This window comes from Neoarius graeffei, chromosome 16 (assembly GCF_027579695.1).
Source record: "Neoarius graeffei isolate fNeoGra1 chromosome 16, fNeoGra1.pri, whole genome shotgun sequence".
NCBI lineage: Eukaryota > Metazoa > Chordata > Actinopteri > Siluriformes > Ariidae > Neoarius > Neoarius graeffei.
The window spans coordinates 61,490,254-61,506,897 of NC_083584.1; positions in this window are offsets into that span (position 1 = coordinate 61,490,254).

Below are 16,644 nucleotides of genomic sequence, written 5' to 3' on the forward strand. Positions count from 1 at the left end.
CTACTCTGTGTTGGTCTATCACATAAAATCTCAATAAAAAAACTTTTAAGTTCATGGTTGTAAGGTGGAAAAATGTGAAAAAGTCCAAGGGGTATGAATACTTTTTCAAGGCACTGTACATAAAGGGTCAAAAATGTACATATGCTCACTTAGATTATTAATTCAGAGGTGCTGAAACTTCCAAAATGTCTCGTCTTGCCAAAGCCAAGGCCTCTGAACTTCCTGTTAGTGATCATGATTGACTACAGCTGGTAGCTTCTTTGTGCCTTCATAAAAAGGGTTTGTTTACAGCACTCATTGGATTGACCAAGACACAGTAAAATGGGAAAGTCCAAGGAGCTCAGTGCAGATCTGAGAAAGAGGATCGCAGATATACACAACTCCGGAATGTCTCTTGGAGCCATTTCTAAACAACTGCAAATTCCAAGATCAGTTCAAACAATTGTATACAAGTTATTGTGAGGTGGAGTCACTTTGCCAAGCCACTTTGCATCAAGAAAACCCAAACTGTCACCCTCGGCTAAAAGCAAATTGGTTTGAATGGTCAGGAACAACCTGGGAACCACCATGGCACAGCCCTGCCATGAACTGGAAGCTGATGGATCACTGTCTACAGTTCAGATCACCATGGACTAAGAGGCTGCTATCCAAGAAATAACCCCTTGCTCCAAAATTGACACCTTCAAGCTGAACTAAAGTTTGAAGCTGAGCACACGGACAAAGAAAAAGCCTTCTGGAGGAAAGCTGTATGGTCAGATGAGACAAAGATTGAGTTGTTTGGCCACAATGACCACCATGTACAGAGGGACACTGTACCAGCTGGTGGTGGTGGTAGGATCATCATGCTCTGGGGCTGTTTTGCTGCCAGTGGAACTGGTTCATTGCACAAAGTGGATGGAATAATGAAGAAGGAGGACTACCTCAGAATTCTTCAGCATAAACCATCAGAAACTTGAACACGACTTGGGAGTTACAACAGGACAATGAGCCCAAACACGCATCAGAGCTGGTTGTGGAGGATAAAGCAGGCCAACATTAAGCTTAAAACAAGTCCTGACTTCAACCCTATTGAAAATATATGGACCGTGCTTATAAGTTGAGTCCATGCCAAGAAATTTTTTTAGTGTGCTTACAAAAGCACACTATTGTTCTTCTTAAGTTTTATTTTTATTATTATTCATTTTCACTCGTTTTTTGGATCCACTATTCCTCCTAGGGCTTTTGAGATAGAGACACCGTTCTAACGCTGAAACGTAGGGCCCGGTCTGGAATAGTGTGCTTGTTCAAATGGTTGCACTACCCCTTGTCGTTCGTCTGGTATTCCCGTTTTTCGGTAAAATTCCGTGCCATTGAAATGAATAGGAGTGATGACGTCATAAGGAGCTCCCCCACTCTAGACGTTAGAGCACGCGCGGCAGCAAAAAACCGAATTAAAACTGCGATTTTACAGCCAAAATCCATGTTTTAAACCCTGTAAAACCTCTGAATTAAATTGAAAAACATATAAAAGGGTGGAGAGGAGATTTCACTGCGTGACGCGTCTCCCTACAAAATGCTGTGAAAGAGTGTGCCGGGCTGAGCCGCGACGCTGACAGAGCGCGCGTGCAGGCAGTCATTTGCTGGCATTTTTAAATCACTGCTGTCCTGTCGCTATTCTCATTGCCACCACCATATGTACTGTTTAAGATCTCTTTCATATTGTCATTAATCACCATTTGCCATAGATTAATTAGGCAGGGCCAAACTTAGTGTTGAGTGCAGGGAAAGGCCTAGCGGCACTTCTAGATGGCTATTGTTTGTGAAACTGACTCATTCAAAATATTCGCTTGAAACATATTGTCATTTTCATTCTTCATCTGTATAATATTTGTCTCGTATCAAAAAGTAAAATAATTCACACTGGCTGTTAAAAACTTCATTTATTGGTTAAAACTTTTGTTATTACAACTCCGGTAGCAATTCATTCACCAGGCATTCAAAATGTTCTTCCGGGTCTCGTTTGGGGAAACAGATGGACTGTTCCAGTGTGTGTGGGGGGGAATAGAGGGGTTTCCCGGGTTCTTTGTGGGGCAGCCCATTGTGATGGGGGTCTCATCTCATCTCATTATCTGTAGCCGCTTTATCCTGTTCTACAGGGTCGCAGGCAAGCTGGAGCCTATCCCAGCTGACTACGGGCGAAAGGCGGGGTACACCCTGGACAAGTCGCCAGGTCATCACAGGGCTGACACATAGACACAGACAACCATTCACACTCACATTCACACCTACGCTCAATTTAGAGTCACCAGTTAACCTAACCTGCATGTCTTTGGACTGTGGGGGAAACCGGAGCAACCGGAGGAAACCCACGCGGACACGGGGAGAACATGCAAACTCCGCACAGAAAGGCCCTCGCCGGCCACGGGGCTCGAACCCGGACCTTCTTGCTGTGATGGGGGTGTTTTAGGGGTAATGACTTAAAAGCCATTTTGAGGGTTCAATAAGGTATTTTTGTGCATGTCAGTTATTGTATGTATTTTTGTGTTATGTTTTCTTATTTGATTTATTATTTGGTAATAATTATGCTGTTGTTTAGTTAATTGATTATTTTTGACAGTGGGGCTATCCAGTGGGTGGGACTACAGTTAGCAACGCTCTATATCAGCGTTTCTCAACCTTTTTTCAGTCACGGCACCCTTCAGAAGTATGCAAATTCTCAAGGCACCCCCATATAAAATATACGCAGTCGCGCTGACCCTATGCTGACCCCGGCAGTGACGTTGTGACATGGGAAAGGGGACCGTGAGACAAATTTTGATGATGCATGAGGCGGCGATGATCTGCATTAGTGTAACTATCATTTTTTGGAATTTTAATTCATTTTATTTATTTCAATGTTAGAATATATAATTTTTTGACAGCACCCCCTAATGAAGCCAGACGGCACCCCAGGGTGCCGTGGCACCCCGGTTGAGAAAGGCTGCTCTATATTAGGCCCAAGAGCCTCAGTAGGTGAGGGTTGGCGGTGAAGTGAACATGTCTTGTTAATTGAAGTTGCTCTTGATAGTAGTTCAGGGTCTGAGGACTTAGCCTGGCTATTTATGCTTGTTTATTTTCGTTTTGTACAGTTTTTGTTTTTGTATATTTTTTCATGCACGCTTGTCACTGTAAATATTTGGACATTGGTAAAAAAAGAGAAAAAGAGAGGAAAAAAATAAACGAAGCCTTTTCGTTGAAAACTATTTGGTCTCCTCCGTCTTCTCCGCTGCTGGGGCTATCCTGCCACAAATGCCCCTTTTCCACCAAAGCAGTTCCAGGGCTGGTTCGGGGCCAGTGCTTAGTTTGGAACCGGGTTTTCTGTTTCCACTGACAAAGAACTGGCTCTGGGGCCAGAAAAACCGGTTCCAGGCTAGCACCAACTGTCTGCTGGGCCAGAGGAAAGAACCGATTACGTCAGCGGGGGGGGGGGGGGGGGGGGAGTTGTTAAGACCAACAACAATAGCAAGACCGCGAAAGGTTGCCATTTTTAAGCGACGAGAAGCAGCAGCTGTACAAACACGAAGTCATCCATTATTGTTGTTGTTGCTTCTTCTTCTCCGTGTTGTTGTTGCTTCGATGTTCGCGCCAAGGTTTATGCAAACGCAGCGATGTAACTAACGTATACAGTGATGTAATGACTTGGCTCCCCTTAGCACCCCGAGCTATGGGAAAGCAAACTTGTTCTCAGCTGGCTCGCAATTTGAACGAGTTGTGAACCAGCACCAGCCCTGGCCCCGAACCAGCCCTGGAACTGATTTGGTGGAAAAGGGGTAAAATAGACTTTGAGTCAGAGAAGGAGTGAGAGCTGTTGACCAAAGCCATTTAAAACAAGGATTTCAGAGTGCGAAAACACATTCTCATATCTTAACCCTTTACTGTTGCTGGCAACATTTGAGCAAGCACACTCCAGCAGTTTCTGCAGAGGAAATGCAATCTAGTTCTTCTTAAGTTTTATTTTTATTCCGTTTCACCTGTTTTTTGGATCCACTACTCCTCCTAGGGCTTTCGAGATAGAGACACCGTTCCAATGCTGAAACGTAGGGCCCGATCTGGAATGGCATGCTTGTTAAAATGGTTGCACTCCCCCTTGTCGTTCATTTGGTATTCCTGTTTTTCGGCAAAATTCCGTGCCATTGAAATGACTGGGTAGAACTTTGGAGTGATGAATCAAATCGTCCTACTCGGACACGCTCCATCGCAGATGCACCAAACCTCATGTGATACTTCAGGCCAACTCCCCTGACACATACATGCAATCGGTTCTGACCGGCACTCATATTTTTCCTTTCTTTTTACTCATCCCTTTTTCCTCCATAGGCTTGCATTGATTTTTGGCCCCATTGAAAATGAATGGTGTTTCAGGAGAAAAACTTTCACTCTCCATCAATTTTTTTAACCAAGTGACCAAACTTCAAGAAACTTCACTTGATGCCTCAGGCCAAGTCCCCGCACAGATCCATCCCCTCATCTGAGACCTGCACTCATCTTTTCCTTGGTTTTCACGCATCTCTTTTTACCTCCATAGGCTTCCATTGATTTTTGGCCCCATTCAAATGAATGGAGTTTTGCTAAGTAAGGGCCTCTGCATGCTCTTGCGACAAGGCTTTCACAGATAGCTTTTCGCAGACAGTTGTAATTTATTGTTGAGCGGGGAGTAATAGGCGTGCGCGATGTTATTCACCGCCACAACGCAAGGGAGCGCGAAGTCGCGAAATCGCTAGGAGTAGTTGGTGGGTGTGGTTAGTGGAGTGTTTATCCTCCGGTTACTTATAATGAGTAGAACTGGAGTCGTATAGATGTACGTACTTCCTCACTTCCTCGATCAACCGCTGTTCGTGCTGCTCCATCTTCACTCGTGTTTTTAAAAATGGCGGTAGTGAAAACAAACCAAACCAGGAAAGTAGGGAAGCGGAAGTGCGTGTACAGCGGATGTAGAGTGGACCAATCGGAGCCCTCGTCTGCGACGCTGTCTGCGAGGCTTCTGCGGTGGTCACAATTTTTGGGAGGTGCACGCAGAGCGTCTGCGAAGGGGGGGGCTACGCAGACGCCATCTGCGACGCCATCTGCGAGGACTGCGTTGTTAGCATAAATTGGCCTTAACACTTCACCACACATCCACCAAACTTCATACGGCACCTCAGGCCAAATCACCATCATACACATGATATCGGTTCTGACCCGCACTCGTCTTTGTCTCGCCTTTCATCCGTCCATTTTTTCTCCATTTTGCCGCTAATCAATGGAAGCTCGACTGAGTCATTCCTCCCTTCCCCCATAGGTGATGATGCATTTGGCAAGGATCTGCTCATTTGAGACTTTGACAGCAAATCAACTTCAACTCAATGGCCACTTTATTAGGAATACTTACACACACACGATAGCAATTAGCATATAAGCATTCACGTGTTACCATGCTAGCTGTTAGCATGTTGCCCATTACGATATCATGCCTGCTGTTAGCTCGCGAGTTGTTAGCATGTTCACCATTAGCATGTTACCATGAGAGCTGTTAGCATGTTAGGATTAGCATGGTAGCATGCAGAGTTCGCATGTTTGCTGTTAGCGAGTTCGCCTGAGCATGTTAGCATGCTAACTGTTAGCATGTCACCCTCAGCGTGTTAGCATGCTAAAAGTAAACATACTAGCCATTAGCATGTTAGCCTGTTAGCATGATAGCTGTCAGCATATTAGCCTTAAAGTGTTAGAATTTTAACAAATAGCATGTTAATCATTAGCATGCTAGAATGCTAGCTGTTAGCATGTTATCTATTAGCATGTTAGCATTAACATGTTAACATGCTAGCTTTTTTTTTTTGCGATCAAATTTTTATTGAAGTTTGAGAAAAAGTAAAAAAGAAGCATGCCAAGACTTTTAGGGATTCAACATCACAACACAGTCTCAGTTTACACATTAGGCCCAAGACTCAGTTTACACAGTAGGCCCAAGACAAAGGAACGTGTCATGTGACACTACAGAACACAGAAGAAGTAACATTATTAATCACAAGCAATAAATAAATAAATAAATAAATCTCATTATCTGTAGCCGCTTTATCCTGTTCTACAGGGTCGCAGGCGAGCTGGAGCCTATCCCAGCTGACTACGGGCGAAAGGCGGGGTACACCCTGGACAAGTCGCCAGGCCATCACAGGGCTGACACATAGACACAGACAACCATTCACACTCACATTCACACCTACGGTCAATTTAGAGTCACCAGTTAACCTAACCTGCATGTCTTTGGACTGTGGGGGAATCCGGAGCACCCGGAGGAAACCCACGCGGACACGGGGAGAACATGCAAACTCCACACAGAAAGGCCCTCGCCGGCCACGGGGCTCGAACCCGGACCTTCTTGCTGTGAGGCGACAGCGCTAACCACTACACCACCGTGCCGCCCTCTAAATAAATAAATAAATAAAGGGAAACAAAAAATACACACACGCACATATACAGACACACCGACACAGGACACACAAAGACATACAAAACAAAACAGAGAGGAACTTGACATGTAGGGACACAGGAATGAATGAGAGTCAGTGGTGAAAAACTAAAAACAAGCTCACAGCATATCTTTCAGAGTCTCAGCAGTACTATGCCAGGCATTTAGTGTGCTCTCATTAGCACCATTAATTCGGGCTGTTGAAAGTTCCAAATATACGACATCCAGAAAAGAAAGAGTCCAAGACTTGATAGTGAGAGAATGAGGTGGCTGTTTGGCAACCATTTTCTTGGCCGCTGTGAGTCCGGCAAAAATTATACGCTTCTTGAGTTTGGAAATATTAAGAGTAGACAGGTCATTCAGAAGCAACACACATATTAACAGGTACCGTTTCTTGTATCAAATCAGATAACTTAGATGCAACATTGCACCACAGTTGTCCAACAGGAGGGCATTCCCAAAACATGTGACTAAACGTGCCCTGAGCTTTCAGAGAGCACAGATTGCAAAAAGGATCATTAATAATTCTCATATGATGAAGTTTGACAGGGGTAAGGTATATTCTATGTAAAAAATTGAAATGAATTTGCTGGTGGTCTGGATTACGTGACACATCACGAATGCCAGACCACACGTCATCCCAATCAAAATCTTGAGTCAGACCTGGGCAATCTCTTCTCCAGACCCTCTCTATTGGAAGTGTGGGGGTGTCCGTTACCAGTAAAAAATTATATAATTTGGATACCATACCCGTCGTTTTGGGGCGGCACGGTGGTGTAGTGGTTAGCGCTGTCGCCTCACAGCAGGAAGGTCCTGGGTTCGAGCCCCGGGGCTGGCGAGGGCCTTTCTGTGTGGAGTTTGCATGTTCTCCCCGTGTCCGCGTGGGTTTCCTCCGGGTGCTCCGGTTTCCCCCACAGTCCAAAGACATGCAGGTTAGGTTGACTGGTGACTCTAAATTGACCGTAGGTGTGAATGTGAGTGTGAATGGTTGTCTGTGTCTATGTGTCAGCCCTGTGATGACCTGGCGACTTGTCCAGGGTGTACCCCGCCTTTCACCCGTAGTCAGCTGGGATAGGCTCCAGCTTGCCTGCGACCCTGTAGAAGGATAAAGCGGCTAGAGATAATGAGATGAGACCTGTCGTTTTGGGTTAACATGCTAGCTTTTAGCATGTTAGTATGCTGTTAGCATGTTAGTATGCTAACTGTTAGCATGCTAGTTGTTAGCATGTTGGCATGGTAGCTTTTAGCATGCTAGCATGATAGCTGTTCTGCTGCAGCTCAGCAAGCACACTTTGCATTTTCTCTGCGGAAATGCAGTCTAGTTTTAATTGAACTCTACCAATTCTACCATGAAGATTCGTGAAATATCCAACCAGAATTCTGCCAGAAGCTTGTTCATGGTAAACAAAAATATTTGGTCAAGGTGAATCTTGCGAAGAGACATTTTACCCAAATATTAGGTGTGCTGTATGTAAAATTTTGACCCTGTGTTGATTTCAGAAAACCCAAAGAAAATTAAAACTTGTGCACCAAATTCTAGTGTTTTTTTAAATTAAATCTGTATGCCGTACAATCATTCTGCCACAGAAAAAGAACAGTTCAGAGAAATGACTGAAAGCCCAAATATTGCCATGACGTTCATATCCAAGATGACGTTCATGTCACTGTATGTAAACATCTGACCACAACTGTATATAATATTTAGGCTATTACACGGTCGTGCGAAGATAGGAATTTTATCTTTGAGTGGTGAACATATTCACAAGTGACCAAAGTGAACGTGGGAAAATATTTTCAAAATGAAAAGACAAACTTCATATATTTGTACCAGTGTGTAACGTTCTTTATATTATATGAACACATACAAAAAAAAGTTAATCAAAAGAATTTTAATTTTGAACCAGTTCACCATTTTGACAATGTGCATCTAGTCAGCGGGAAAACACTGGGAGTGACGTCATCAGAGTGAAATATCAGGAATTATTATACATACAGGATACTTTCTCCATGGAATAAAAACATTTATTTTTTTCACGGTGCGGTTTCCATCAAATCCTGCGCTCTGATTGGCTGGCGAGCGGGTCTGTATCCTACAATACGGACCCCGGTTACGGACCTCTGGCGACTTGCTCATTCACAACAACAACAAACATAGTAGCTATTTTTGTCAACATTTATTTTCGCATTTCTCAGGAGAATAGCATTAATTTTACAGCATGGATAGCGATAACGACAGTGTTCACAGCGAAAGCGAGTTTTACAACCCTGAGGAAGACAAAATAAAAGAAAACATTTCAGGAGAAAGCTAAAAACCTCTAACTGTTGCTAACGCCGAGCAAAAACATGGCTGAATCCTGAATGACTCAGTTTTGTATAAATAGGGGACTACATAGGTGGCAAAATGTAGTTTTTTTCCTGCCATGGAAGTGCACTTGTATACCGAGGAGGAAGCCATTTGCATTACAGCCGTGAATGAGGATTCAAAATGGCGGCTCAGCTCGGTTTTCCCTTTTGGGCGCTCTCGTTTTCTGTTAGAATTTAGTAAATAAATATATTATTTACCAGCTTAAGGTCGGTCCATATGGTGAAATACCGTGACCTCGGCCTTGAATACTGACGTCAGCCCAGAGGGCCTCGCTCAGTACTTTCAAGACCTCAGTTACGGTATTTCACGATACGGACCTCCCAGCAGGTAAATAACATGTATTCTATTCATTTCTCGCGGGTTTCATTCGTTTTGATAGCATGCAATACTGTTAGCATATTGCTTATCCTATGTGTATTACGTCATTCTACCCAATGGAGCATGAGCGTGCAATATTGTTACGATATTGCATGGTTGTCAAGACAACATAGCGTCACATGTCGGAGCTGATGCAAATATTCAATGAGAAACTTTTCTGCTGCGCATGCGCAGAAGCATTTCTTTGTTCGTCGGGAAAGAAAAAGACGTGTTGAACACCCGCAAGGCTACCAAAACATCATTAGATATTCTTCACACATATTTACAAGAGAAAAACATACCAATGGACATTGAAAAGCTGGAAAAGAGACACGTCAGAGACGTAAAACGTCCGCGCTAGCAAGCGACTGCGAAAATTTGCAAGCAAACATGGCCGTGAGGTTTGCTTCACGAAATACGGAAGATTTTGAGAGAATTTTGAAAGAGAAAGATGCTAAAAGGCTACCAAAACTCATCTCATCATCTCTAGCCGCTTTATCCTGTTCTACAGGGTCGCAGGCAAGCTGGAGCCTATCCCAGCTGACTACGGGCGAAAGGCGGGGTACACCCTGGACAAGTCGCCAGGTCATCACAGGGATGACACATAGACACAGACAACCATTCACACCTACAGTCAATTTAGAGTCACCAGTTAACCTAACCTGCATGTCTTTGGACTGTGGGGGAAACCGGAGCACCCGGAGGAAACCCACGCGGACACAGGGAGAACATGCAAACTCCGCACAGAAAGGCCCTCGCCGGCCACGGGGCTTGAACCCGGACCTTCTTGCTGTGAGGCGACAGCGCTAACCACTACACCACCATGCCGCCCTGGCTACCAAAACTTCATTAGATATTCTTTGCGCATATTTACAAGCAGTGGCAAATCATTACGATTAGAACTGGGACTTGAGTACAGCCAAACCTTAGCCAGATACACCAAAAAAGCAGCAGGGATGAGCGGCAGGCTGCCAGGTCGCTCCGTTGTGTGTAGTTGTCGATGTTGATTATAAAAGTAACTAAATAAATTACAGTCAGAGTGAAAAATACTGTAGCGAGCGTGCAGCCTGGAAGAAGAGTCTGTAGACAAAAATCTTAGTTTCTCTGTCATTAGCCTGTGCTACTTGCTCTCAACAGCATTGGCTTGACCATTTTATTAGCATTCACTAACACTACTGATGACCGCTACACTGACTGGAAGGTGACTACACTGCTGCACTGACGGTTTTGGTTCTCCATGTCCTGTAAGGATCTCGTACGAAAAATATGAGTGGTGTATTTCCCAGTAAGACACTCATATCCATATAATATATAAATACTCTCAGGGTCTTAAAATAAAGTTAAATTCAAATCTGCAAAAATGAGACGTAAGCTTTTTTCCCCTCTTTTAATTATCTTGAGTGATATAGTATATAGTAAATAAATTATTTCAAATAATAATTGTTTTTTTAAAAAATAGTTAATCAGGACGGGGACTGCACGTTTTGACTTGTGTATTTAAAAAAGTACCCCAAAGCAACAAATTATCAATACGAAATTCGACATTTTGTCTTCCCTTTCAGTTTTTTTCAGACTCATCCAAACTGAACATCTTTTTTGATGTCCAGTGTGAGTGAGTCTGTTCCCATGATGGTCTCAGATTCTTGTTCCTGGCTGACAGGAGTGGAACCTGATATGGTTTCCTGCTGTTGCAGATCATCCACCTCAAGGTTCAATGTATTGCATGCTCCTGAGATGCTTTTCTGCTCACCGTGGTTGTAAAGAGTGATTATTTGAGTTACTATAGGCTTCCTGTCAGCTCAGACCCGCCTGCTCATTCTCCTCTGAAGGTGTTTCAGCTTGCAGAGCCTCCACACACAGGCTGGAGTGGTTTTTTTCCCCATTCTGTTAAACTCTAGAGACTGTTGTGTATGGATTGTAGTGGGTTCGACGTTAGAAAACATCTATCCATACATCCATTCATTATCTGTAACCACTTATCCTGTGCAGGGTCGCAGGCAAGCTGGAGTCTATCCCAGCTGACTATGGGTGAGAGGCGGGGTACACCCTGGACAAGTCACCAGATCATCGCAGAGCTGACACAGATTAGCCTGGGCCCGCCCATCCTAAGCGTGACGCAACACGAGGGCCTGTTCTGAGCTTAGTCTGGCCAGGCAGGCTATCTACAGCATTTCCAAGCTCCCGAAAAATCGGGAACCAATCAACTTTGAGCATCTCCAACGGCCCTGGGTAGAGGCGTGTTCAAGGCACTGACGTAGTAGAACTGCAACCGGAAGCCATAGATTGTTTACAGCGGTAGATGCTGTATTGAAAGCATTCAACAGGAAGTTCTCATTGAAAACGGAGCAAAGAGCAGCCCTGGAGGTATTTATTGAAAGGAAGGACGTTTTCGCCTTGCTCCCGACCGGCTTCGGTAAGAGTTTAATCTACCAGTTACTCAAGCAGTTTCCGTCGTGTCACATACGTCAGAGGAAAGAGTGATGTGATTGGTTTAAGCTTCGTCACAGCCTTTTCTGGCTTCGACCAGTAGCAAACTGAGGCATTTCAGGGAGGCGGGTCAACCACGGGCTCTGGGAAACGGTTTGGCTTAATAGCTTGGCCAGACCAAATGCTCGGAGAGCTTTGAAGTCGCGTTAGCCAGACTAGACACAGATACCCTGTCCACACTAGGGATTTTGTACCGATACGATACTACTTTCGTACCGCAACACTTGTCCACACTAGCAACTATACCGGTGCTGTAGCGGTATAACTGTATCGGTATGAAACCCACAAATGTATGGGTTTCGTACCGGTACAGTATCGGTACTGTAGCGCTTCGCTGTAGTGTGGACAGATGAAGCGGCTCTGTATCGATACAAATATAATGCGCATGCGCAAAGTCACACACCTCAATCGATGTCTTCGCTGAATAAAATAGTGAAGAACGGAGCAGGCTTGTGCAAAATTCAGAATTTAATTCAATTCAGGAAGTGAATTTGAATTGAATTTGAATTGGCTCCACCCCCAGAGGATATGGAATTGAATGTGAATTGGAATTACAGGAAGTGGAATTTTAAATTCATTGCAATTCAGAGAAATTCATTCTAACCACATATCAGTGAGAATGTGATACTTAGCATGTGTTTTTCTTCCAGATTGGAATAATTATATCTGAAACACAATAAATGCAATACAGAGACTATTATTAAGCATACATTCTTATATTGAAAAGCAATATTTTCATTTTAAAGTAATCAAATAACACAAAGCTGTGGTGAATGCAATTATTATTTTATTTACTTCATGGGGTAATAGTGTTGCATTTAATGATCATCAGCTCTTCAAACGTTTTATCATTGAGGCGGCATCGCTCTGGTCGGAATATCTTTCCACCAACACTAAATATCCTCTCAACAGGTGCAGAGGAAGCAGGTATGGCCAGATATTTGCATGCAAGTAGAGCAAGGTTTGGGAAACGATTTTGGTTTTCTTTCCAGAACAACAAAGGGTTGGTACCCTCTGCCAAACATGCGGCACTCAAGTAAACTGGGAGCTCATGTGAGGATACATCAATTGGCACAGAAGTTGTTTGGGTATCCATGTAGGAAAAGAGTCTGGGGCGTTTGCGTGGTTGGGTATTCATGTCAGAAGTGGCTTTTGGACGTACAGAATCAACTTTTGCAGCGAGGAGGTTTCTGATTGTGTTCTGTTCTTCACCGTTACACCAGTCTAGCTTGAATCTTGGATCAAGAGTTGCAGCCATCTGGAAGCACTCCATATCTTCATATTTTCCAAGTCGCCTCTTGAGTGCGGTTTGTAAGGTGGACAGAAACTTCTTGTTCCCAGTCATTTTGGCATCTTTAATGGCATGTCTCAGTCCTCTCACACAAGGAATAACATAGCTTGATGTTACAGCTTTCTCTGCCTGACAGCGGTCTGTGACCTCCTCAAAGGGTTCTAAAACCTCACAGAGTTCCTCAATGATTTTAAGTTCGTATGGTGATAGCTGAATTGGGCAGTGGAGCTCAGCAAGGACATCATTTGGAACTTTAAGAACTGACCTAAGCATCTTCAACTGGCTATTCCAGCGTGTGGCATTGGCAGGTTGAAGTTTGTGCATTCCCTCCAGGGCCTCTGCAGCATGAGTGGATTTATGGTAAAATGCAACAAACTTCTGAACCTTTCCTAGGAGGCTTTTTATGGAGGCAGCATCATCCAAAGCATCGCGCAGTACCAATTGGAGAGTGTGGGTAAAACATGGTAGTCTCTCAGGTGGAAAGTACATCATTTCCTCTTCTACATTGACCACCTCTACACTGGCATCATCATCCTCCTCATCTTCTCCACCACTCTCACTGTCACTCACATGCACTGGTGGAAAAAGACTGAAGGCCTTTATCATGTTGGACGCATTGTCCGTTATGATGAAAGACACTTTGCTCTGAATGTTGAAACTGCGCAGTACTTGATCATAAACCTGGCAAATATTTTCTGCAGTGTGCCTACCTTTAAATCGCTGACAGCTCAGCATCACACTTTGCAGGTTGTAATCATGAAAGAAATGGCCAGTCATTCCTAAAAATGACCTCATTGATCTGTTGGACCATAAATCAATTGTTAGGCAAATATGGCCAACATTTGTCATGGCATTTGTGAGATGGTATTTCACAGATTGTGCACGCTGTGGTATGAGGCTGTCTCTGAGAGCTCTTCAGGTAGGCACTGTAAATGCTGGTTGTGCAAGCTGGAACATGCCAATGAGGCCTTATGCTCAACTGTAGAGAGGGGGAGGAGGCCATTGGAAATCAGACTAACAATGCTATCTGTCAGAGCCATTTGATTTGTATTGGTTGAGGACCACTTGGTTGATGTTGATGGATGGTCTTGATCTTGGTGTGTTTGACTCATGCCACTGCTGGATGCAGACCCCATCTCCAAGACTGCAGGGTGTTTCTTCTTGAAAGCAGAAAAGCCAATCAATGTTTAAGAGTTTTTATTCTTTGGATCTGTATATTATGGTACAATTCTGTATATTTCGCATAATTGTATCTGTATATATTGTAATCTGTATGCTGATAATTCCATATGTATAGTGCCATCTGTTGATCATACTAATTTAAACTTCTTTCCCCCATTGTTCTGAGTGCATTCTGCTCACATAACTTATTTGTATATATGCTGCACACAATGACTTGCCATAATTATCCATACAAGCTGTAAAAATGTATCTATTCTGTAAATACTGCATTTGTTGGCAAATACTGTACATTCTGTACACATGCACTGTGACTTTTTGCACTTCTTATAAGATGGTTAACTGCATTTACTCTTGCTCTGTATCCTTAAATGTGGAATGACAGTAAAGTTGAATCTAATCTGAAAAAGTCCAGTCAGCAAAATTGCAATACAATAGTGTTACATCTATGTATTCTCTGCTTCTCTATAATGATATGCCCAGACCCCTTATTATGTCATGGTCATAAAAAATACATTAAAAGATTACAAATCTGTTACTTTATCTGGAGGTGTCGTTTGAAATTTGAGGTTGCCTTTATGGAACCACAGACTGCAGTGATTGCAGATTGCTCTGTGGTTTCCATTTGTTGTAGGAATTGGCTCACCAAATTGAATGAGCACAGATGTCCTTTTAGTTGTGTTATCATTTTGCATGTTGCTGTCATCAGAAAACTCAAAAGTACAAACCAGCTATAGCCCTTAAATAGGGTAGTACACAACAGTCTACCCAAAACAAAATGTCCGAAATGTTTGGACAACCATTTTGAAGACTAGGATAAAGTAAAGCATTCTGGGAAACAAAGTCTTGTCTTTTCTAATTTCACACCATTTCAATGTTTACAATTTTAAGGATCAGTTTTATGGAGTAGGGCGGCATGGTGGTGTAGTGGTTAGCGCTGTTGCCCCACAGCAAGAAGGTCCTGGGTTCGAGCCCCGGGGCCGGCGAGGGCCTTTCTGTGTGGAGTTTGCATGTTCTCCCCGTGTCCGCGTGGGTTTCCTCCGGGTGCTCCGGTTTCCCCCACAGTCCAAAGACATGCAGGTTAGGTTAACTGGTGACTCTAAATTGAGCGTAGGTGTGAATGTGAGTGTGAATGGTTGTCTGTGTCAGCCCTGTGATGACCTGGCGACTTGTCCAGGGTGTACCCCGCCTTTCGCCCGTAGTCAGCTGGGATGGGCTCCGGCTTGCCTGCGACCCTGTAGAAGGATGAAGCAGCTGGAGATAATGAGATGAGATGAGTTTTATGGAGTATATATTTGTAGTGACAAATTGTGGTACAAATGGGCCCATTTTCTGTTAAAAAATATAAAAAATAGTGCTGTGGACATAAGGTAAGGCCCTATATTAATACACTGTATGTATTAAATACATGTTGCAATCATATAAGTCTGTACAGAATCATTGTTAACTGTACTTTCATTATCATGAATTTCTTTGAATTTCATGGAATTCCAATTCTACTTCCTGCAATTCGAATTTGAATTGCAATTCCACTTCCTGTTTTGAATTTCAATTCAAATTTATATTGAAATTCAAGAATTGAATTGGAATTTGGGGGTCATTCTCAATTCAATTCAGAATTTCGTACAAGCCTGGAATGGAGATTCGTTTGTTTCTTTCTCAACTGCCTCGCGTGTTTTATATGATTCGACTGAATAAATGACCACCAGAAATACAGACTGTACACTGACAACAAAAAGCACACACACGTTGTTTCATCCGCCATATTCTCGGAAGGAAGTTACTCGGTAACCATGGAAACATTTCGCGCACGCGCATTTCAACTACCGTGAAAGAAAACCGCAAACCTTTCTTGCTAGTGTGGGCAGATGCACTAAACTGTACCGGTATACATGTGAACACAGCTATAGAGACACACAACCATTCACACTCACATTCACACCTACGGTCAATTTAGAGTCACCAGTTAACCTAAGGCCAAGTTTACATTAGACCGTATCTGTCTCGTTTTCTTCACGGATGCACTGTCCGTTTACATTAAAACGCCTGGAAACGCTGGGAAACGGGAATCCGCCAGGGTCCACGTATTCAATCCAGATCGTGTCTGGTCCGGTGCTGTGTAAACATTGAGAATACGCGGATACGCTGTGCTGAGCTCTAGCTGGCGTCTCATTGGACAACGTCACTGTGACATCCACCTTCCTGATTCGCTGGCGTTGGTCATGTGACGCGACTGCTGAAAAACGGCGTGGACTTCCGCCTTGTATCACCTTTCATTAAAGAGTATAAAAGTATGAAAATACTGCAAATACTGATGCAAATACTGCCCATTGTGTAGTTATGATTGTCTTTAGGCTTGCCATCCTTCCACTTGCAAGTGGTAAGTGACGCGCATGCCCGATATGCACTGGGATCACACACACAGCGGCTCAGTCCCGAATCACTGCTCATGCGCTTCACTCACGCACTCTGTGAGCTGCGCAGGGCCGGAGTGCGCACCCT